The sequence below is a fragment of the Balaenoptera physalus genome (assembly GCF_965194825.1).
Source record: "Balaenoptera physalus genome assembly, chromosome: 1".
Lineage (NCBI taxonomy): Eukaryota > Metazoa > Chordata > Mammalia > Artiodactyla > Balaenopteridae > Balaenoptera > Balaenoptera physalus.
Genome location: NC_138882.1, coordinates 44,739,436 through 44,764,792, shown reverse-complemented (window position 1 = coordinate 44,764,792; position 25,357 = coordinate 44,739,436). Strand labels below are relative to the sequence as shown.

Sequence of the window (25,357 nt, the reverse complement as noted above, 5' to 3'; positions counted from 1 at the left end):
TGAGCTTGCACTCTAGAGCCTGTGAGCCACAACTACTGAACCTGCATGCTGCAACTACTGAAGCCCGTGCACCTAGAGCCCGTGCTCTGCAACAAGAGAAGCCACCGCAATAAGAAGCCCGCGCACCGCAACGAAGAGAAGCCCCCACTCGCCGCAACTAAAGAAAACCCCGCGCGCAGCAACGAAGACCCAACGCAGCCAAAAATAAATAAATTTAAAACAAAACAAAAACAACAACCAAAAAAACCCTTATAATTCTTGATAGAACTCAAAGAATTTTTTTTCTTTAACAGTCATAATCAAGGGTTCCAAAATAGAAAGGTCTCAGCAAGAAACCATCATTTCTTGAACTTTTATTTTGAACAAAATTTTGGATGTAACAGCACATGCTGCACGTATTTTTCCACCAGAGTTGGAAGATGAGTACCCTAGCACTGGCCACACATCTAAAGAAACTTGAAGAATGTAAACTAATCATTCTAAAATCTATGATAGCCTTTGTTCATGACGCTCTGCTAACAGATCCATCTGTTCACATTTAAATATGCTTCCTTTATCTCAAGTATGATCAGACTGAAGATCTGGCTGCTCATTTGTATTTTCCAGGAAGTATCAAGTTCAAAAGTGCTATTTCAGCTGGGGCACTTGTGTAAAGGCTGGCCCTATTAAAGAAAGAGGTATATTTGAGGTTTTTTTTTTTTTTTTTAATACTAGTTTTTTTTTTTAATATTTTATTTATTTATTTATTTATTTAATATTTATTTTTGGCTGTGTTGGGTCTTTGTTTCTGTGCGAGGGCTTCCTCTAGTGCGGCAAGTGGGGGCCACTCTTCATCGCGGTGCACGGGCCTCTTCACTATCGCGGCCTCTCTTGTTGCAGAGCACAGGCTCCAGACGCGCAGGCTCAGTAGTTGTGGCTCACAGGCCCAGTTGCTCTGTGGCATGTGGGATCTTCCCAGACCAGGGCTCGAACCCGTGTCCCCTGCATTAGCAGGCAGATTCTCAACCACTGCGCCACCAGGGAAGCCCTATTTGAGTTATTTTAATCTATGAGCTAGTTATTTTTCATCTAGTCTCTAAAGAACAATTGCATTCATCGTAAAATGGCCCACTACACTTGAATCTTACCATCAGTAATGCTAGTTTCACCTCTCCAGAAATTCTGCTATCACTTTTTACAGCGTATGGATAGTTTTGGGTCAAAGATGATCTCCTCAAAAAATTAGTTACTCCACTGAGATTGAGAAGGCAGGAGAGTTTGTTCACCTGAGTGGAGAATCTTATAGGTTGCTGTGGAAAAGTTTGGAGGGGGAAATAATGGAAGAATGGAGCAGGTGGAAAGGCATTATAAGAGGAAGAGATAAAGTAAACAGGAAAGATTTGGTTATTCCATAATAACTACATTTGGACACTGACTAAGTATGACAGGTATGACAGACATTTGTGTCATAATGGAATTAGTAGACCTTTAGGTTCCAGTGGAAATTTGGTGTCATATCAGGTCTCCCTCTGAGAATGGTAAGGTTTTTAGGAGAGTTGGGGTAAGTGCTTAAGGGCATTTTCTGAATTGAGCTTCAGAGAAGATAAACAGTCCCTGACCACAGAGATTCACAATCTAGTAGTAGTGATTTCAAGTGCAAATTACCACACAGTGTAATGGATGACCCCAATAGAGGTAGGGGAAGAGTAGGGGGCCCAATGCACTCACTGGCACAGTATTGTGTATTGGCGATGTGAGAAATTAGGGTATTCTTGATGTTAAAGGGAAATGATTAACCTTCTGGGTAGGGAATGAAACAGACTCAGAGGCACAGAAAATTCAAGCTAAAAGAGAACTTGGAAGGTCATTACACCAACCATCTCCCTGTTCAGGTGAAAAAAGCAGCATGGGGCAGTGGTTAAGAACACAGGCTCTAGTGTCAGACTACCTGGGTTCAAATTTGAGTTCTACCACTTATCAAATTACTAAACCCTTTCTGAGTCCCAGTTTCTTGTTGTGAAAATTAAATGAGCTAACACAAAATGCTTACAACAAGTGGCTGGCATGTAATAAATGCTCAATAAATGCTAACTATGCTTATTTGCAATTGCAGAAACTGGGATAGGCACTAGCAGATTTCTAATAGTTTCCCATTCTGGCCTTGTTGCATTTATGCATCAGTTACGTAATAGAACTTTGAGGCTTAGTTGTATTTCTGCTTTTTTATTGGTTTGGTTTTGGCTGTTTTCTGGTTATTTGCATAACTTTATTTACCTATTTAATAATTAAATTTTTGTTCAATAAACTCTTAACTTTATTCTAAAGAAGATGATAGAAACTATTATATTTGTATCAGCAGTAAAACTGACCAAAGCAACCAATGCACTGAAATCCCTGGATATTAGAAAGCCTTGACTACTCAGCTTTATTCCTTTGAGACCTCCTGGCAACTGGCAGCAGTGGGCCTCCCTGCAAGGGCAACCTGGGCTCAAAAACCCCTCAACAGAGGCAGAGTCTAGCAGAGTCCCACTGACCTGCCAGCTCTCACCTCTTGGGCTCAGAATTACCTGCCCTTTAGGAGATGAAGCAGCTGAATATTGGCTTCAGACCCATGGCTACCCCCTAAACACACCCACAGACTCCCAAACACATAAATACACACACGCTGACACCTGTGAGCTGAACTATGTGTAGGAATTGTTGTTAAGGCACAAAACTATAATTTGCATATCAGCTGGGTCATGGTAAGAGATTACCTGATAAAAGTGAGTGATTGAAGGAGAGTCTAATAAAGGGACCAGTTACAAATATGTGGGCAGTGTTTCAGAAAAGCAAAAAGGTGTGTGTAATACTGTGGGGAACCTTTATCATCTTTCAGCCTGAAGGGATAGGTAAGGGATAAAAGGAATTATCAGGACCCCGAGAGAGTTACGTAGAGATGGCCACTCAAGAGAAGCTTGGCCCTCTTTAAAGGAAAGCAGTCTCCTTGAGGCCACTTAGCATGGAGGAAACCCAAGAGAAAACTACTGTAAATTCACTTTTCTCACGCCCTTTGTATCTCTGCCAGTGCCTCCCACGGGCTCCACCCAGCCAGTCCTTTTGGGTCAGATTCCTTGGGCAAAAAGTAGGATATAGATTGTAGCTGAAGGTGTCCATTCCAACCCCTTTTGTTGCTCATAATCAATTCTTGTCTGGGTGAAGAATTTACATCCTCAACCTACAGGATAGAAAAGTCTATTACCATATCAGTGTAGGATGATGGCTATTTTGTCATATTCTCATCTCAAATCTAAAATATTAGCTACATTAGTGCTATTCAAATAAAGTAGTTAAAAAAAGGTGGAGGGGTGTGAAGAAACAATTAACATAAAAGATAACAACTATTGTTGCTTTGTATTGTAGCTGGCCACAAGTTCACTAATTGATTTAAGTTGATAGATTATTTCTTCTTCCACCACTTATTCCTGCTGCCAGGATCTCAGCTGGTCAGGAACTTTACTTGATGGGGGTGCCCAAACCTTCTTTCCAGTAGGATCTGAGATCTTTGTGGTCCTGTCTTGGTTGGGGTCCTGTCTTGCTTGGGGTGCTATAGTTTCCACTGTGCTTCTGGTAAAAGCCCTCCTTCTTTATGCATGATGACTGATTAAACTCTGAGATGTCTACTAAAACTAAATTAACTTAGCATGGACACAATATTCAAAATTTTTAAATAAAAACCAATAATATTTCTATATACTAGTAACAAACAATTTCCTTTACAATAGCATGAGGAAACAGAAACTACTTAGGGATAAATTTAACAAAATATGTGCAAGAACTGTATACTGAAAACTACAAATCCTTGATGAATTAAATTTAAGGAAACCTACATAAATAAATGGAGAGATTTACCATGTCTGTGAATTAGAAGACTCAATATTGTTAAGATGTAAATTCTACCTAAATGTAGAGATTTAATGCAGTTCCAATAAAACTTCAGCAGGCTTTTAAAATAGAAATTGACAAGTTAATTCTAAATGAATATGAAAATACAAACAACTTAGTCTAGCCAAAGCAGTTTTTAAAAAGAAGAATAAAGTTAGAAAAATAACACCACTTGGTATCAAGACTTACAGTAAAGCTACAGTAATCAAGACAGTGAGGTCTGAGGGAAAGGATAGACATCTAAATCAGTGGAACAGACTAGATTCCACCTACACATATATAATCCTTTCTCTTTAGGCAAAAATGCGACATACATTCAATAGGAAAGAAAAACCTTTTTAACAAATGGTGCTGAATCAACTGGATATCTGTATGGAAAAAAAAATCATCAACCTTTATCTTACTCCCTTACACAAAATTTAACTCAAAATAAATTCTAGAGCTAAATGTAAAAGCTGTAACTATAAAACTTAAAACAAAACAAAACAAAACTGAGTGACCTTGAAGCAGGCAGAGATTTCTTAGGGCAGCACAAGCAAAATCATTTAAAAAAAAAGAGAGATAAATTCTAATTTATGAAAATTAAAAACACTGTCTCTTCAAAAGACACTATTTTTTTTTTAAATCAGTCATCAATTTTATACACATCATTGTATATATGTCAATCCCAATCGCCCAATTCAGCACACCACCATCCCCACCCCACCACGGTTTTCCCCCCTTGGTGTCCATACGTTTGTTCTCTACATCTGTGTCTCAACTTCTGCCCTGCAGACAGGTTCATCTGTACAATTTTTCTAGGTTCCACATACATGCGTTAATATACGATATTTGTTTTTCTCTTTCTGACTTACTTCACTCTGTATGACAGTCTCTAGATCCATCCACGTCTCAACAAATGACTCAATTTCGTTCCTTTTTATGGCTGAGTAATATTCCATTGTATATATGTAACACAACTTCTTTATCCATTCTTCTGTCGATGGGCATTTAGGTTGTTTCCATGACCCGGCTTTTGTAAATAGTGCTGCAATGAACATTGGGGTGCATGTGTCTTTTTGAATTACAGTTTTCTCTGGGTATATGCCCAGTAGTGGGATTGCTGGATCATATGGTAATTCTATTTTTAGTTTTTTAAGGAACCTCCATATTATTCTCCATAGTGGCTGTATCAATTTACATTCCCACCAAGAGTGCAACAGGGTTCCCTTTTCTCCATACCCTCTCCAGCATTTGTTGTTTGTAGATTTTCTGATGATGCCCATTCTAACTGGTGTGATGTGATACCTCATTGTAGTTTTGATTTGCATTTCTCTAATAATTAGTGATGTTGAGCAGTTTTTCATGTGCTTCTTGGCCATCTGTATGTCTTCTTTGCAGAAATGTCTATTTAGGTCTTCTGCCCATTTTTGGATTGGGTTGTTTGTTTCTTTAGTATTGAGCTGAATGAGCTGTTTATATATTTTGGAGGTTAACACTATTAAAAATAAAAAGAAAGAAAAGTAAGGCCACAGGTTAGGAAGAAAAAAACATACCTAACAAAGAACATGTATGTCAAATTTATAAAAAACATTTGCAACTGAAAAATAAAACATCCCAATTAAGAAATTAGCAAAAGATTAAAGAGACACCTCATCAAAAAAGATATATGAATAGTCATCAAGCACATGAAAAGATGTTCATCAATCAAATGAGAATTTCAAATGAAAACCATAATGAGATCATACTATACACACATTATAATAGCTAAATATAAAAAGATTGACAGACAATACTAATTGTTGGTAAGAATTTGGAGCAAGCGGAACTCTTTCGTATGCTACAGATGGTACAGACTCTTTGCACAACTATTTTGAAGTTTCTTGCAGATTCTAACAACTTGAAATGACCTAAATATGCATGAACAGGTAAGTGGTCTAAATTTCCATCAGCATAAACTAAATGTGAGCTATCCACACAATGGAATACTACTCAGCAACAAAAAAATCAATGAACTACCAATACATTCAACAACATGGATGGACCTCAAAATAATTATGCTGAGGGAAAGAATCCAGACTTAAAAGATTCAATTTAGATTAAATTCTAGAAAATGCAAACTAATCTATAGTGACAGAGAGTAGATTGGTGGTTGCCTAGGGTTAGGGGTAGAGAGAGAGATATGAGACTTCACTAAGATGCAAGAGAATTTTTCTCATGATGGAAATGTTCTACATCTCAATTGTGACTGTGGTTTCATGAATGTACATATCAGTCAAAGTTCACTGAATTGTATCCGGTAAATGGGTACATTTTATTGGACATAAATTGTACTTTGATAAAGTTGTTTTAAAATTTTAAAAGATATTATTCAGACACTGCTTTCAGATCTAAATCCAGGATCTTTGGGTAATATTAATTCCTCTGCATCTGGTCTGGTTGTGGATCCTTAAGTTCTGGTAACCTATAAATTAAAAAGGATGAGTTATCTGCAACATTCCTTCTGCCCAACACACAGTGGTGGATCAAGGACAATATAACAACCAGAAATAAAAATTCCCACTCAGTGAAAGAAGAAATGAATGTCAGAGAGTCCATAAAAATTATGAAATGCATGCTGTGCATGCACTGTGAATGTACCATTCCATGAAGGCAGGAAAATTCCTTGATTAGGAACTGATTTTACTCATTTGGATAAAAGACTTTGTCCACTGGTCTTTGGCTCTGCCTTTTGGAAGTTATTCCTTGTCCATTCTCCTCCCTAGTCACCTCTGCAAGGGGTGTTGGAAATTCTGCCCTCTCCACACCATTCCTAGTTCAATTCATGGTGGTGCAACGTTGGATACTTGAAGATTGTTATACGCATTGAGCAGTTAGAGGCATGTGTAGATTGCGGTCGTGCTTCCTGGCTATGCAAGTCCCTTAAGAATGTAGGTTTCAAGCCCACTGGCTTCCAGTCAGTACCATGTGCCAGTAGCATTCCTAGTCAGAACTGTCAAACTTAATTTCTTTGCTTCCTGGCCCCATACCTCTCTCAACTGAATGGCAGCAATCCAGAGGACATCAAGCTTGGGGAAGAGGCCAAACTCTTAGATATTCCTTTTTTTGTTTGTTTGTTTTTAAACAAGACTTAGTCTTACTGTACCTCTGTAGCATGGAAACTTTCCACTGCTTGGGTTCTAGAAACACCCAGCTTTCCAACACTTTGAAACTCCATCTAATGGTACTCTATTCCTTTTTATGTCTGACTTGCTAAAGAGCCACTTCTTGCCCAAGTTTATTTTTCTTTTCATAACAGGCTACATATGGCCATGAATGATCAACACATTTTTAACATTCTGTTATCCAACCTCCTCCACTAGAGCTACAGGGCTGCCTTAGAACTTACAGACTACGGCTTTACCAAATGTTTAGATGCCTAACCTCTAACCCGTGCCACACGGTTGAGCTTCTCTTGTGACAGTACCTCATGTCTAATAACAATTTCTCTATGACTTAAGGATGCTAAAGGCTATAAAAGATAAACCCTAAGATCTCATAGACTTCGTAAGTAGTTTGTTTCTTGTTCATGTTGAGGCCAATCTGTGGAGGGGCAGGGATTCTGCCCCATATTGTCAACCCCGTCCCAGGTCTATTGTGCTCTGCTTTCTTCAATGCACAGTATCCAAAGTCTCCCTGGGCGCTGGCATTCTGCCAAATGATGGGGGAAGGATGACTTGCAACATTTCTGCCCTCATTTCACTACCAGAGGAAGTCATATGGCCACATGTAACTATAAAGGTGTCCAAAAAATAAGTCTAGTTGGAGATAAGAAGAGTTTAGCTGGTCTCTGTCAAATAATCTAACAGTGTGGTAGGAAATTAACCATTTGTTATTTAGAGATGCTCCACCTAAAACACAATTAAATGGAGCCGTGTTGGATCATGCAGGAGCTAAAGCAAAGTGAGAAAAATGTCACCCTCTCATATTAAAGTCAGTGAGAGTAAAAATGAAAACAAAAGAGCTTGGCCTACTGCAGGGATGATTTGCAAATGTGTTGGGCATGCATTTTCCAAATTCAGTCAGAGTGAAATAGTGTAAGTGTGTATTACATTCTTACCATCAGGAAGGTAAGAATGTAATATAAATTATGCAAAAAAAAAAATGAAACCTTAATTGTATTGTAGTACATTTTATGTACTGTTTACAAAAGGAGATTAAAGAGTCAAAGTGTGTCCATTTTTATACAGTACTAAACAAACAAAAAAACAAACAAGAAAACAGAGAGAGGCCAACTATTTCTGGTGGATACAAATGTTCCAATCTCTCAGAAGATCATGTTTTCTCTATTTAAAAAAGGATGAGTCTCTGTACTGTATTTTAACCTGGGGACAGTATTCCTCTGGTCCATTTGCTGTAACTTTAGTCTCACTAGAATTATGATTATTAATTTTACTAGATATTTGGACCATGACTTATTGACTATTTACCATAAGCCAACCACTATTCTATGCTCTTTGAACTAGTTAATTTATTTTTTCAACAACTCTGAGTTTTTCCATTTCACTGATGAAGAAACTGAGTCATACTAATGAAATGACTTGTACAACAGGCTACTGGAAATTCAGCTGGCAAGTTGCAGAGTTGGATTTGAGTGTAGATTTCGCTGGTGCCAAATCCTTTGATCTCACCTAATAAACGATCCTGCCTCTTGAGGGAAACAGATACAGCTACAGGAAAGGGGGAACTCTGGGATAGTGGAAAGTCATATCTTCAATGAAACAAATAGATTTACCTTCTGGTTAAATGTCTTGTGTGAGTCTTGATGGTTTTTGTAGTGTACCCTCTGTGTTTTCAGGTGCAAAAAAAGAAAGAAAATTTGAAAAAAACAACCAGTATTATGCATCCATTGTTGGTATGATTTATATAGTTATTAATAGGATGATTAAATGTCTGCCTACTGAGTACTAGACATCACTCTTCATTTTGTATAATAAACATCCCAAAGACGGTCTCAATTTTACTTTGTGTGCTCCCTGGATTTGATATTATGTCTCAAATCACATGTTGCAGGTGTGCTATGTGCACCTCTCTCCATTAGGAATACATCACTGATCTGGTCTTCAGTATCTTAAGGTAAAATACTTGTCCATTGATAGATGACTGAAGAGAAGATATGGTATACACACACACACACACACACACACACACACACACACACACACACACACAGTGGAATATTACTCAGCCATTAAAAATATAAAATCTTGCCATTTATAACAATATGGATAGACCTAGAGAATATAAGGCTAAGTGAAACAACTCAGACAGAGAAAGACAAATACTGTATGATTTCACTTACATGTGGAATCAAAAAAACAAAACAAGTGAACAATCATAACAAAACAGAAACAGACTCGTAGATACAGAAAACAAACGGGTTGTTGCCAGAAGGGAGGGGGTGGGGGGATGGGTGAAATAAGGGAAGGGGATTAGGAGGTACAAACCTCTATTTATAAAACAAATAAGTCACAGGGATGTAATGTACAACATAAGGAATATAGTCAATAATAGTGTAATGACCCTGTATGGTGACAGATGGTAACTAGACTTATGGTAAACATTTCTTAATGTATAAAAATACAGAATCACTATGTTGTACACTTGAAACTAATATAATATTGTAAGTCAATTATACTGCAATTAAAAAATAATTCTATCAGGACCACAAAACACTAGAACAAATGTGAATGAAACATGCAACATGTACATGAATCTGTTTTGCTCTGGTCTTAATCATCCCATTTTACTCAAATATGAAAATTCTCATAACCCTAACAACAAACTGTCTTCTACCCCGATGCTCACTTGGTGTTGTTCCTGCTGGACTGTATCAAAATCAGTAACAGATAATTCTGCATAAACAAATTTCATTGCTCCAACATTCTGAAATTTATTGGACAGCATGGTCCATTAATGTTTTCTTTAAATACGGCTAATCTTTATTCATGTGCTGTTTCTACAGAACTCTTATGAGATCTTATTCCATTTGGACTTGACAATTTGATCAGTGAGTTGTCTCCCTCTTGCTGTGAGATTAATATATCTTGAACATTCTATGAATGTTTGAAAATAGACCCTATATACCAGAATTTAACTTTTGTCTCAAAACTTCCTGTAAAACTTTATGATGTACCAAAAAATATAAGTGGAAGGATGAAGACTGAGAAATCAGTTATTTTGTAAAACAACTGACAGTAGAAAAACTGCCAAGGACTTACTGCATAGCACAGGGAACTATGCTCGATATTTTGTAATAACCTATATGGGAAAAGAATCCGAAAAAGAATATGTACATGTATTTATATATGAATATGAATATATGAAATATATATATGAAATATATATGAAAAAGAATATATACTTACATATATATTCAGTTATATATATATATAACTGAATCATTTTGCTCTACACCTGAAACTAACACAACATTGTAAATCAACTATACTTCAATTAAAAAAAAAAATTTTTTTAATAGATGCAAAGAACATAAGAAAAATTGCTGCACAATATTTTTCATTCACATTTAATCATATTGAAAACCAATTTAGAATAGCTTGAATATCAAGGAAATCCACTGATTTGTTATTCCATAGCAACCCAACATTAAATATTGAACTGAGAAGCTTGTGCCCACAAATATCTTTGCCTCCACAATGGGGAATCCTACAAAATTCTGGAAACATGCGCTGATATTTTAGTAACTATAACAATGTTATCAAACACAAACATACAAGCCATTCTTTTCCACAGTGAGTCTACAAACATTGGGGTTTCCTACCTAAGGCTGTTTTCATTAGAGAGAGCTTCAACAGGGTGAAAAGTTTAAATAGTAAGAAGCAATGCAGAATAGGATTTTGAAGTCTCAGTATCACAGCCTCTGTTTTTCTTTTCTTACTGTGATTCACTTATTTTACAATGTAGTGCCTCATTTGGCCTCTTCATGCCTCAGAAGACAATACTGCTGTGATTTTGAATTATATCTTTGTTTATTTGGAGGTTCACTACCAGAGGCAAAGGAGTAAAAAAGCCATATTAAATAAGGTATGAATTTGTTGTTGTTGTTGTTCTATTTATAAGAAACCTTTAGAAAAGGCAAAACTGGGGAGCTTCTCTGGTGGCGCAGTGGTTAAGAATCTGTCTGCCAATGCAGGGGACACGGGTTCAAACCCTGGTCTGGGAAGATCCCACATGCCGTGGAGCAACTAAGCCCGTGCGCCACAACTACTGAGCCTGCGTGCCACAACTACTGAAGCCCGCGTGCCTAGAGCCCGTGCTCCACAACAAGAGAAGCCACGGCAATGAGAAGCCCGTGCACCACAACAAAGAGCAGCCCCCGCTCGCCGCAACTGAAGAAAGCCCACACGCAGCAACGAAGACCCAATGCAGCCAAAAATAAATAAATAATAATAAAATTTAAAAATTAAAAAAAAGAAAAGGCAAAACTGTGGAGACAGAAAGTACCTTAGTGGTTACCTGGAGCTGGGGTTGGGAGCAGGAGTTACTGCAAAAGGGAAGAGGGGACCTTTCTGCAGGGATGGAAGCGTTCTCAGATGGGGCTGCGACCACTGCACAGCTGCATAAATGTACTTTAGGCCACTGAACCTTATTCTAAGAATGGTATCTAAATTATACGTTGATAAAGAGGCAAACCTCCTGCGGCTCCCCTGTCCTCACTGTAAAGGCAAAGTCTTCGCCATGGCCCCCAAGGCCTGGCATGATCTGGCCCCCACCCTCCCTCCCTCTCTGTGCTCCCTCCTCTTCCGTCACTCACCAACCCGCTCTTCCCATACTGGCCTCCTCGCTGTTCCTTCATCGTCCCAGGCACCTCCCTCTTCAGAGCCTTTGCACTGGCTGTTCCCTTCACCTGCAACATTCTTCCCCATGTTACAGCATGACTCCCTCTCTCACACGTTTCAGGTCTGTTAAGATGTCACCTCCTCAGGGAAGCCTTTCCAGACCACCTTATCTATTTTATTTTATTTACTTATTTTTTATCTTTTGGCCATGCCACTCAACACGTGGGATCTTAGTTCTCCGACCAGGGATCGAACCCGTGGCCCCTGCAGTGGAGCCCTAACTGCTGGACCGCCAGGGGAGTCCCCAGACTCCCTATTGAAACGACAACCCTCTTACCCAGTCCCCTTCATTTCCTATCCCCCTTCCCAAATTTTTTCTTTCTTTCTCCCCCTTATTGCCGTTTGACCTGCGGTATATTTTTCTTATCTACCTTGTTCACTGTGTGTCTCTGTCTGTCCTTCCCCTGCCTTCAACTACAACAGAGCTCCCAGTGGGTGGGGCCTCTGTTTTGTCACAGCTGTAGCCTCAGCATTAGCACAGGGCCTAGCATGTAGCAGGGACTCAAGACACATTAGCTGAAGGAAGGATCTCTGGGCCCTGTATCTGAGCCCCTGGAGGAGGAACAGGCTGGTTGGGGCGCCTGCTCTGTGATAGGCCCCCTGGGTGGGGAGAGGGCGGTGGTGGCTACGAACAGAGCCGTCACTAAGACACTGTTCTTGCTTTTGGATCTGCATGTCCAATCTCACACAATCCCCAGGAACATCCGCTCAGGGGTGCATGAGGGCTGAGAAGCAGTTGAGACCCTGAGGGCCAGGCAGGGGCCAGAAGGCAGCCAAACTTTCCAGCATGTCCTCACAGGGCCAGACAGACCAGGAGGCAGCCAGACTTTCCAGTATGTCCCAACTGACTGCCAGGATCCACCCACTATTTGCATCAGGGAATTCCGCCTCAGCCCAGCCTCTGTTTCAAAGTCCATTCATTCCATGAACACTGAGCTCTTGCTCTGCATCCAGCCCTGAGCTGGGCGGCACTGGGGACACAGTGCTGATGAAGGCTCTGCGCTCCTGGGGCTCCTAGTCTAGTGGGGAAGACAGAAAAAGTGGTCCCTTGACGGTGTTAATCACAGGTGGGCAGGGCTGGGTCAGGGGAGCCGGGTGGGCTGAAGGAGCCCAGAGGTGGCACCTGACCCAATCTGAGGGGGTCAGAGAGGGCTTCCAGGGGAGACGATGTCTGAGATCTGCTGCAGTAAGTTATCAGCCAGGTAGAGGGGAGAAATGTGAAAGGCTACTATGAGGAAAGAGATAGTAAGCCACACTCCTGGAAATAAAAGAGGTCCAGAGTGGCTGAACCTCCTCTAGGCCAGTGGTTCTCAAACAGGGGTGATTTTGACCTGCAGAGAACATTTGGCAATACCCAGAGACATTGTTGGTTGTCACAGCTGGGGAGAGGTATGTGTGCTACTGGCATCTAGTAAGCAGAGGCCAGGGATGTTCCTACATGTCCTGTAATGCACAGAAGAGCTCCCCTCCTCCACCCCCAGCAAAGAATCATCCAAGCCCGAATGTCAATAGTACCAAGGTCAAGGAAACCTAGTCTAAAGTGAAGAAAAGTCAGATTGTGCAAGGTCTTGATGTGCTAAAGAATTTGTACTTTATCCTGAAGGCAAAGAGATAGGCTTGAAAGGTTTTAAGCAAAGATGGGACAAGAGAAGATCTAGGTGTGCCTGGAAACTCAGGGCAATCAGGGCAGCCTGAGCCCTAGTCTCTCTGACCTAACCCCCACCCAACCCCCCAACCTCCCACGATAAACAACAGGAATTCAGAGGAGGAAAGACTTCCTTTCAGCAAGACCGGAAAGCTCCTGAGGATTGGGATGAGCACTAGGGCGATAAAACATTTCTTGAGCTGCCTCCAGGCCAGACTCAGGCTGAGGTGGTGAAAAGATTCAGACCATTCAGACCAGATATACCCAACATTGGGCTCCTTCATACCAGTCTTATCCTGGTGTCATTAATGACCCCCAGATGACGTTATTGACCTTCCTCTGGGCTCCTTCAGGCCCAGGCACAGACTTCTGTCACCACCTCAGTCATCTAGGACTGTAAGTCTGTTTACACATCAGTCTCCTCTCCCACTGCACTGAAGGCAGGGACAAGGCCAGAGCCATCACTGCGGCCCATCTTTGCGGCCCATCGCGGGGCTGGACTTCCTGTCTAACCCCTCCACTTACCACTGGAGATTCAAAGCCCCAAAGAGGGAAAGGACTTGCTTGAGGTCACACAGAGTCGGCTTCATCCTCGTCTCCCAGCCTGCGCTCCTCTCCCCCATGCTGCCTCCCATGGGGCAATGACCTCCCAGTGAATGGGTACACAGTGCCTTGTTGTCACTCCATTGATTCTGGGTGCCTGAAAGGTGGCTACCTGAGTCGCCTGGTGTGCCCTGCAGCCTCAGTTTAGTTGAAAAGGTGCTGGTCAGAAGTCATCAGCCCCTGGACTAATTCCCCCATAAGACTAGCTTATGCTGAAAGCATACCCACCCCAGACCTGACCATCTTGGGTCGGGAATGTCTGGTAACTTCTACATGGGATGGATCCCACACCTAACCTGGGTGACTTTCTGTAAGCACCTCACCTTAGTCTCACTGTTCCTTGGCTTCCTATCTGTAACATGGGGCTGTTGGCCTCTGCAGCCCGTGCCCTTACCCACGATGATTACCTGACTCCCCCAGAACTAGAAAACTCTTGCTTAATCATTGTCCACACTTTGGGCACTGCAGGCAAGACCCTGAATGCCAGACCACTCTAAGAACGGTTTTGGAACTTGGAATCTCTGAGTTGAAACCCAGGATGCCTGGGTACAAGTCCACTCCCCTCTGCATCAGTCCCCGCACTCAGCAAAGAGCCTGGTGCCCACAGGCATGAGTGTGTAGGGGATCCGGAGCTCAGCAGGGTCCTGCTGCCCACGCTGCCGGCCTCTAAGCCCTGGGCCCTTCCTGGGCTTGGTGAGCTAGTTCCCTCTGGGCAAGGTGTCCCACTGCCCCAGGATTCCATGCAAAGGGGCGGGGCACACCCTTGGGAGGCCCTGGGTAAGGAAGAACCCCTCAGGCCCACCTCTGCCTTTGCACTTGACCAGCACTTCCACCCCAGCCCCCTCCTGCTCAGCCTTACATGGTCTGGATTTTTCAATATATTACTTTTAATTACTCTGAGACCCTCACTGTACTTGGAGCCAATGGTAGCATGGTGTGCTTTGCTGTTCTAATTTTTCAAATCTCTGTTAAAATGAGTAGGAAACCACACATAAGGATAAATCTCAGGACAATGACATTAGAAATTAACTTTCCCAGTTAAATAACTTTCCATATTATCTACCATTGAGTTTTCTTTTTTTAAATAATCCACATTAAAAATAAAGTTGTTGGATCTTTTGTTAAATTTGTGAGGTGCCGTTCATTATAAATAAGTCATCCTCTGTAAATTTTAAAGTAAAGAGACTTTTCTTGACTAGTAGATTTGGTAATAGACAGCTCTTCAGAAGGTCCAAGCCAGTAACCTACTCTAAAATTTGACTTTCTCTTTGTTAACTACTATTAATAAAGCACCTAAGAAAAAATTCTCATGGGAGCCTCACACTTCTCCACAAAATGTCGGGAAGGACAATATCATTTTTCTCATTTGAAAAACCAAGAAACTGAAGCTCATGAAGTTTTGCATGTTCAAACAACTTGTAATGACGGAGCTATGATTACAGTCTAGATTTCTAACTGTTAAGTGTTAATAAAATAAAATGGTGACGATCTTGAGTTCTGCAGTCAGAAGAAAACGGGTTAGAATACTGGCTGTCTTTTGCTTGCTGGGGGCACTGGACAAGGTATTTAATCTCTTCATCACTCAGTTTCTTTATCTTTAAAATAGGGGTAATAATGGTGTCCACTTCATAGCATGGTTGTAAGAATTAAATGAACACTTATGCAATGCCTGGTTTATAATAAGTATTCAATAAATGTTTGCTAATGTAATCAGCCCCGTCCATTCTACTCTACGGAGGCAGCTTCAGTAAAGTGGTAAAAGCTTGGCTTCGGAAGGAGCCAGATGAGTTCTGATTTCTGTTCTATCACATGATCTTTATATAAGTTCCTTCCCTGTGAACTCTTCTGGCCAGTTTTTCATATGTAAAACTGTAAGGGATACTGTGAAAATTAAAGTCCTGGTCTGTAGAAGAGGAGGTTTAATAAAAGCTCACCTTCTTTTATTCTACCTTGAACCTCTGCCAGAAAGTTTCTTTACTAAGTACTTATTTCTTTAGTATGCATTTAGCCCCTTGTTTATATAAGCCATATTATTCAACAAGGTATTACCAGAACCTAGCATAGTGCCTTCATCTATTAGACATCCAGCAAATATGTGTGGAACTATGTATTTCATGTTGTAGGAGAGAGAATTCTCTGCCGCTTAGGATGGCCAGAGAAGACTTCAGGAAAGAGACAGGATTTAAGTGGATCTTGAATAATGTTTGGAAAAATGGTCACCATGTAAGAATAGAGAATGATAGTTAGGAGACCTGCTCATGAAGATGAGCAGCTCACAAAACCTAAACTTCAAATATGGGCAAGAATGATGATCCCTGTAGAAGCTCTAGAGGGGATATTCTTCAAGTCTGACCCAGAAGATATTTAGAGTTCCAAGACAGGGGTGATACATATCCTGGAAGGAGCACAGGGAAAAGTGAGTATTTGGTGGTGGTTTTAGAAATGGAAAAAAGAGGGCTTCCCTGGTGGCGCAGTGGTTAAGAATCCGCCTGCCAATGCAGGGGACACAGGTTCATGCCCTGGTCCAGGATGATCCCACATGCCGTGGAGCAACTAAGCCCGTGTGCCACAACTACTGAGCCCACACTCTAGAGCCCGCGAGCCACAACTACCGAAGCCAGTGCACCACAACTACTGAAGCCCACACGCCTAGAACGCGTGCTCCGCAACAAGAGAAGCCACCGCAATGAGAAGCCCACGCACTGCAACGAACATCCAACACAGCCAGAAATAAATAAATTAAATAAATAAATTAAAAAAAAAAAAAGAAATGGAAAAAGAGCAGAAGTTATCTTTTCCATCTTTTGAAGGTGGTGGAAGAATGGTTCATTAGTCTGTATTCACAATTCTGATATAATAAAATTTAATAAAAGCCAGTTTTTCTTCCATATAGTTTCCTTACTTTGATTTTAACTTTTCAGTTTGGGTTGGAATCATTCCATTGATGTTAATGATATTCCATATATGTATAGAAAGAATCTTTGGACACATTGCTATCTTGTAACTATAGGCTGCAAAACTGTCAGGAGATAGAGTCTTTTTAATAATAGGAAACAGTGCGAAGGCATTGGTGTTCTCTGTCACTGGAGGTGTCAACACGTTGGGGGTCTTAGTTGAGGTGGTGGACAAATGGCTGCAGATATTTCATTGAGTTTTCATCTCCACAGGACTCCTCAACTACAGGTGCAGAGTTATCTCATTGCTAAGGGAAGGCTATGTTTGGCAGGAGTTAAAAGTGCTAAAGACATGGAAACTGTGGATATTGCCAGACATTTTTCAAGGATGTGGGTCCAGGTGTCCTGATTTTGAAATTTCCTTTTGAGGCTCCCTCCTACCATGTTAGAGGACAATGATTGATTTCTCTGTTTATTATCATGCTTGATCTAGAAAAGGATGAGTTTGATCTGAGAGCTTCAGATTACTTTTCGACTACTTGCTTAAAAGGACTTTATTCATAAACTCTTTCATTACCTTATTTCTTTAGTAAAAACAACTCATTTCCATTTCCTTTTTTTTCTGTTAAGATTTAATTTAATTTTTATTTTTTTGGCTCTGTTGGGTCTTTGTTGCTGTGCGCAGGCTTTCTCTAGTTGCGGCGAGCGGGGGCTACTCTTCGTTGCAGTGCGCAGGCTTCTCATTGCGGTGGCTTCTCTTGTTGCGGAGCATGGACTCTAGGCACCCCAGCTTCAGCAGTTGTGGCACGCAGGCTCAGTAGTTGTGGCTCACGGGCTTAGTTGCTCTGTGGCATGTGGGATCTTCCTGGACCAGGGCTCGAACCCGTGTCCTCTGCATTGGCAGGTGGATTCTTATCCACTGTGCCACAAAGGAAGTCCCCTTATTTCCATTTCCGATGCCATACTCTAGAGCTTGTCACCATGCAGAGACCTGCTATACTTGAAATCTTCAATTCAGTTATCCTACTCTTTTGCAACAATGTCTTAGTTTCACCCTCATTTTCTATTCTGTGATCTTGAGAGAACTTGGAATTCCAGGACACTTTTTCTTTATCTTCACCTATCGGGTTTTTCTTTTTTTTCTCCCAATAATTCAACCTTTCCCTCCAGTTGATTCCATGGTTCACATTCTAACCTTTTCTCTTACCAGTAATCTACACCCCAATCTACTCTTACTACTGCCTTGTAAAATTCCAAGCATGGATGAATACTACGTTTCCGGCACAGCACCAGCAAAGTAAACTTCTACTCAATGCCTCCCCAACTTCCTCCTTATTCTTAGAACACTTTAATACTTAATTGGAAGAGGAAATATAGACCATCAAATAAGAGCCCTCTCAACATCTGTGTCTAAGTCTAAAGATTCACCTGCATCCATACTCCATACTCACCTTTCTCTTCTAAAAGAAATGGTATCCCTCTTTTTTTTTGTTGTTGTTTTTTTTTGGCCATGCCACACAGCCTGTGGGCTCTTATTTCCCTGACCAGGGTTTGAACCTGTGCCCCCTGCACTGGAAATGCAGAGTCTTAACTACTGGATGGCCAGGGAAGTCCCAGCATCCCTCTTTTTAAAGTTCATGTCTTTACTTGAGCTCTCTGCATTTCTATTCCACCTACCCTCTCAAGGACTTCACCTACTAATGGTTCCATCTCTCTCCTATCACATTCTTTATTCTCTCCTTCCTAGCAGCATTAAGCTTGCTTATATCTCTCCTGTCTCAAGAACAACAAAAACTTCTACTCTCATCTTTCTTTCCTACTAAGGACACCTCTTTGAATGCGTCATCCACTCTCACCCCTCCACTTCCCAACAACCACTTAGTCTTCATACTTTTCTATATGGTTTCTGCCTTTACAAGTCTATTACAATAGATTTGTTCTCACTAAGGATTACAGTGATTTCTTGTAGTTAAATTCAATGGATAATTACTATTCCATATAACTTTCTGTAGATTTAACATTGTTCCGCAGTTCTTTGCTCTTGGAATCTTTTCTTTTTCTTTTTTTGTGGCTGCATTGTGTGGCATGCTGATCTTAGTTCCCAGACCAGGGATTGAATCCATGCCTGCTGCATTGGGAGCATGGAGTCTTAACCACTGGAAGTCCCTTGGAATCTTTCTTTCCTTGGTGTCTGTGATACTACACTCTCCTGTTTTCTTTTCTTTTTTTCTTTATTTTTCCTTGCTGATTCCTCTTAATCAGTCTGTTTTGCCAGCTTGTCTTCTGTCATCCATTTCTTAAATGTTGGTATCTCTATGGGCTTTATTCTCAGCTCTCTTTACTGTAGATTCTCTTGCCAGTCAATCTCATTAAGTTCCATGGTTCAGTTTTCCCACCATATGCTGATGACTGCCATATCCTCATGTCTATTCCAGCAGCTCTTCTGAGTAACAGATTCATGCATACAGCTCCTTTTGGATTTCCAACAGGTACATATTGGCCTTAGTCTTTTCAGGCTACCATAACAAACTACCATTGAATAGCTGGTTTTAAAGAATAGAAATTTATTTTCTCATAGTAGTAGAGGCTAGAAGTCTGAGATCAGGGTGCCAGCATGATTGGATTCTGGTGATGCCATCTTGCCGACTTCTAGAAGGTCATCTTCTCACTGTGTACTCATGTGGTGGGGGTCTGGGGAATCTTTCTCTTCCTTTTCTTATAAGGCCACAGTCCTATCAGATTAGGGTCCTACCGTATGTTCTCATTTAACCTTAAATATCTCCACAAAAGCCCTATCTCCAGATACAGCCACCTTGGAGGTTAGAGCTTCAACATATGAATTTGGGTTGGTGGAGGGAATAATTCAGTCCAAAGCAATGTCCAAGATTGAACTCATCAGCTTCATACTAAAATCAGTTCCATTTTCTGTGTTCCAATTTTAAGGAATTTCACCAGAGACAGTACAATGCAGAAATAAAGAAAACGGGTGCTAGAGCCAGTCTTCTTGGGCTCAAATCCAGATTCTTATCTTTTACTAAAAATTTGCCCTTGGGCCTCATTTTTTTATCCATAAATGGAATTATTATATAGTATCTATCACATAGGAATGTGGTGAGGATTAAATGAGTTGAGATAATCCTTGAAACAGTACCAGGCACATGGATATAATTATCAAAACAGTGCTCAGTAAACATCAACTATTATTATATCATCCACCTAATCGATTAAACCAAATGCCTGCATGTCATCCTTGACCCTTACCTCTCCCTTCTCTCTGGTGTTTACTTAATTTCCAGGTTCTACAGTTTCTATCTCCTTAACATTCTGGAACTGATTCACACTCTCCATTCCCTTACCTTTTTTCCCAGGCCAGGAACCACTTCTCTTTTCTAGATTGCTACAATAATATATTAACTAGTCTTTGCTACAATAACATATTAACTGGTCTTCCTTGGCTGACCTCCTTCCAGTCTAGTCTCTCTCCACATCCAGAGTGTTTTTCCAAAAATGCAAATCTCTTCGTATCAGTTCTCTGCCTAAATCCATTAAACGGTTTCCCCCAAATCTTTATAATGGTTTACAGGCTTTTCGTGATCTTCTCATGCTTACCTTTATTTATTATTCTCATTTCTGTCCACTCACCAATTCTCACTCCATGTGGTAGCTACACTTTAAATTACTTTATTTACTTTAAGGCTGTGCTTCCCAAGAAGCTTTTTACTTTATAACACACAGAAAATGATAATATGTGCAATGGCACACTGGGGTAAACCAACAAGTTTGCTTGTGTCTAGTGGCAATTGGCCTGAGATCTCATCTAGCACCCCCAAGGGTGAGAGAATCAAGATTTAAACATATCTGTAACTCTTTCACAACCTAGCAGCATAACTAAGGCACATTAGCTTGAAAGCTGTGTCTAATTACAGATTACCACACCAGTGCCATGAATTCCACTGTCCCTTCCTAGAGCCACCATAACCAAACACCAAAACTCTTCTAGGGGGACTTCCCTGGTGGGGCAGTGGTTAAGAATCCACCTGCCAGTGCAGGGGACACGGGTTTGAGCCCTGGCCTGGGAAGATTCCATATACCGTGGAGCAGCTAAGCCCGTGCGCCACAACTACTGAGGCTGTGCTCTAGAGCCCGCAAGCCACAACTACTGAAGCCCGCGCGCCTAGAGCCGCTGCTCCGCAACAAGAGAAGCCACTGCAATGAGAAGCCAGTGCACCGCAACGAAGAGCAACCCCTCTCGCCACAACTAAAGAAAGCCGCGCACAGCGACGAAGACCCAACACAGCCAAAAATAAAAACAAATAAATAAATAAATTTATTTAAAAAAAAAAAAAAAAACTCTTCTAGGGACCGCATGGCGGTGGCGGCTGCCGGGGGCGGTGGCGGCGGCGGCCTGGGGAGGCGGCGGCGTGGCTCGGCCTGGCGTGGCCTGTCAGGGCGCGGGCGGCGGCGGCTCCAGCACCATGTCCCTGCAGTACGGGGCGGAGGAGACGCCCCTCGCCGGCAGTTACGGCCCGGCGGACTCGTTCCCAAAGGACTTCGGCTGCGGCGTGGAGGAGGAAGAAGAGGAGGCGGCAGCCGCGGGCGGCGGGGTTGGGGCGGGGGCCGGCCGAGGCTGTGGCCCGGGCGGGGTGGGGGTGGCGCTGACAGCTCCAAGCCTAGGATTCTGCTCGTGGGGCTCAGGCGCAGCGGCAAGTCCTCCATCCAGAAGGTGGTGTTTCATAAAATGTCACCCAACGAGACCCTCTTTTTGGAAAGTACCAACAAGATTTACAAAGATGACATTTCAAATAGCTCCTTTGTGAATTTCCAAATATGGGATTTTCCTGGGCAAATGGACTTTTTCGACCCTACTTTTGACTACGAGATGATCTTCAGGGGAACAGGAGCTTTGATATATGTCACTGATGCACAGGATAACAACATGGAGGCTTTAACAAGACTTCTTACTGTTTCTAAAGCCTACAAAGTTAACCCAGACATGAATTTTGAGGTTTTTATTCACAAAGTTGATGGTCTGTCTGATGATCACAAAATAGAAACACAGAGGGACATTCATCAAAGGGCCAGTGATGACCTTGCAGATGGTGGGCTAGAAAAACTCCACCTTAGCTTTTATTTGACTAGTATCTATGACCATTCAATATTTGAAGCCTTTAGTAAGGTGGTGCAGAAACTTATCCCACAACTACCGACCTTGGAAAATCTATTAAATATCTTTATATCAAATTCAGGTATTGAAAAAGCTTTTCTCTTCGATGTCGTCAGCAAAATCTACATTGCAACAGACAGTTCTCCTGTGGATATACAGTCGTATGAACTTTGCTGTGACATGATTGATGTTGTAATTGATGTGTCTTGTATATATGGGTTAAAGGAAGATGGAAGTGGAAGTGCTTATGACAAAGAATCTATGGCCATCATCAAGCTGAATAACACAACGGTCCTGTATTTAAAGGAGGTGACTAAATTTTTGGCACTGGTCTGCATCCTTAGGGAAGAAAGTTTTGAACGAAAAGCTTTAATAGACTACAACTCCATTGTTTCCGAAAAGCTATTCATGAGGTTTTTGAGGTGGGTGTGACTTCTCACAGGAGCTGTGGTCACCAGACCAGTGCCCCCAGCCTGAAAGCGTTGACACACAACGGCACGCCGCGAAATGCCATCTAGCCTGAATGCCGGTGGTCGGGGTCTGTGCCAGCTTATTCTTCACTCCAGGGTCAGATGCCACGTGCTACAGGACATGGAAGTTGCCGCTTGTGGGAATCTGGTGCCTGTTGCACTAGAGACAAGGGGTAGAGTTTCTCATTTGGATGAAAACCCCTTCAACCGGTGGTGTGCAACTGAAGCTACTATTTCTTTTTTTTAAAAAAATGGCAAAAAAGAATTTTATAGACCACAGACCTCAAGTGTCTTTCTCCTCTTGGGGGTCCTACTTTAAGTAGTTGGGATATTTTGGACCTGGAGATAACATCACTTACCCATCCTTACCAGAGAATGTTGCTGTCAATTACCAGTTGAAAATAACAGAAAGGACTGAGTTTTTATGTGCTTCTCTTAGATTTTCATTTGAGTAGTCTCTGAAAATCCTGCCTTGCTTAAGTTCTAACACTGCCTCTCAGATTTCAATTTTGGACCTTGCACACCTCAAACCTTCTAAATGCATTTGCTTGCTAACTCAGAAGACACATGGTCTGACTGCAGCAAAGGACATTCCTGTATTTGTTTCTGAAGAAATGAAAAAATTTTATGCTGCATCAAGTCGAGAGCAAGGCTCAACAGTGGCCGCTACATTAGTTCCCTCGGAAGTGTTGAAGAACAAACTTTAAAACAGAAGAAAATTTTTGCACCTGTGTTTTGGGTACCAGATATCTGGGTTCTTGCTCCCACGTTAGATAAATGATTCTCATCACTGTAACAAAGGGAATTAAAAAAAAAAATTTGTTTTCCCCGCAATCTCCTCCTCTTAGGAGGGAAACTCATTATGTCACTGAATTATGTAGCTCACTTTTCTTTAAACTTGATACCAGCCCTCACATTCCTTTTATTCTAAGCTATCGAGATCCTTTAAGAATTGCTGTTTTGTTGATCCTGAATGACCCTAAGGCGCTGGTGGGCTGCCCACTGGGACTTGAAGAGAGCATATGGCACCACGACGTGTCGTTAAACATACTTCGTCTTCAGTATTCTGACGCCAAGTGTCAACTGTGGTACTTTCTTCACCTAAGATATTAATTCATAATTGTTTCTTTTTGTTGATGGTTGATACCCTTTTCCATTGACTTAAACTTACATGTTATTTTTACTCCACATGCCCAGTAGTCATATATTCCAAAGCCACTGGACCACCTGAGTACATAAGTAAGACTGTTTAATGAAATATGTATATTCAGGTCTGTAAACCTAACCGTGTGACTTGGAATGCTTCCTGCAGACGATTCTGACTGTTGAGTATTTACATAGACCATGGTGATATCCAAAAAAAAAAAATGCTTTTATATTTATAGATTATTTCATTGAACTATATAAAATGGGTATCAATAAATGTATTTACTCCAGAAAAAAAAAAAAAAGAAACTCTTCTAAAGTGCAAACTAATCCTTCACATCCCACTTTAGAGGGCACTTCCTCTAAGAGTCTTCACTTACCTTTCATGTCTGTTTCTTTTGTTTGTTTGTTTTTTGTTTTGTTTTGTTTTGTTTTTCCTGTGTGCTCCATATAGCAGCTATGTGTCCCCTTTCATCGCTTATATAAAAACATGTTCCTGAGGAACTTTCCACATATATTGATAATACAATAATAGATAAATGCTTAGGATCTAGTGGGAACATAGAAAACTCTGCAGGGAGTTTGTATGAATCCAATAGTAATATAAAATTAATTCTCAACATTGCCTAAAAATCTTGACCAATACTTCCTGTACTTAATTAATTAGGTAGATTCTTCATTGACATAATAAAACAAACACTTTTTAAACAGTAAACCAACTCCCTTTTTAGCCAATGCAATTGCCTACCTTAGGTACCAGTATAAACAAGCAAGACAATTGCTTCCCTGAAATAAGGAAGATGTAGTTCCAGCTAAGCCTGGCTTTTGGCAGCAGCATTAGAGTGAATCTAACTAAAAGGTAGATATTTACATTGTAGGTTCATTTTGGGGCGAAAATTTAAATGCTCTCAAGCATCAGAATCTCTATATGCAAAAGTTGGGCTTCCCTGGTGGCGCAGCGGTTAAGAATCTGCCTGCCAATGCAGGGGACACGGGTTCGAGCCCTGGTCCGGGAAAATCCCACATGCCACAGAGCAACTAAGCCCGTGCGCCACAACTACTGAGCCTGTGCTCTAGAGCCTGTGAGCCACAACTACTGAACTTGCTCACCTAGAGCCCGTGCTCTGCAACAAGAGAAGCCACCACAATGAGAAGCCCGTGCACCGCAATGAAGAGTAGTCCCCGCTCTCTGCAGCTAGAGAAAGCCTGTGCAGCAAGAAAGACACAACACAGCAAATATAAATAAATAAATTAATTTTTAAAAAAAGAATCTCTATATACAAAGGTAAATTCCACTATCATCTTCCAGAAGCAGTTGTGTCTTAAATGCATAATTCCTTTACCCTTTTGGATTCTTGACTCAAGCCAATTTCAAACTCTGAATAACTGAGAATTAACTTGACATTTTAACATCTCTATTCTTGGAAATAACAATGGTTCCACTAATTCCAAAGTGCTTTTTAAAGATAACTCAGTCTATTTAACATTTCATGTCTTGTTACATCATTGGGACTAATAATATAAATACAGAAACATAAATTAATCTCCGTTATTCCTTTAAGCTAATTTATCTGATTTTGAATTACAACCTATTTTTTTTAACATCTTTACTGGAGTATAATTGCTTTACAATGGTGTGTTAGTTTCTGCTT

General features: G+C 41.1%; 1 pseudogene across 1 annotated transcript; it reads left to right on the top strand.

The window, feature by feature from the left end:
* Positions 1–21,187: 21,187 nt before the first annotated feature.
* On the top strand, positions 21,188–24,048 carry LOC309666157 (ras-related GTP-binding protein C pseudogene; annotated as a pseudogene). Its single transcript has one exon. The product of its transcript is annotated as a ras-related GTP-binding protein C pseudogene (transcript).
* The last annotated feature ends 1,309 nt before the right edge of the window (positions 24,049–25,357 follow it).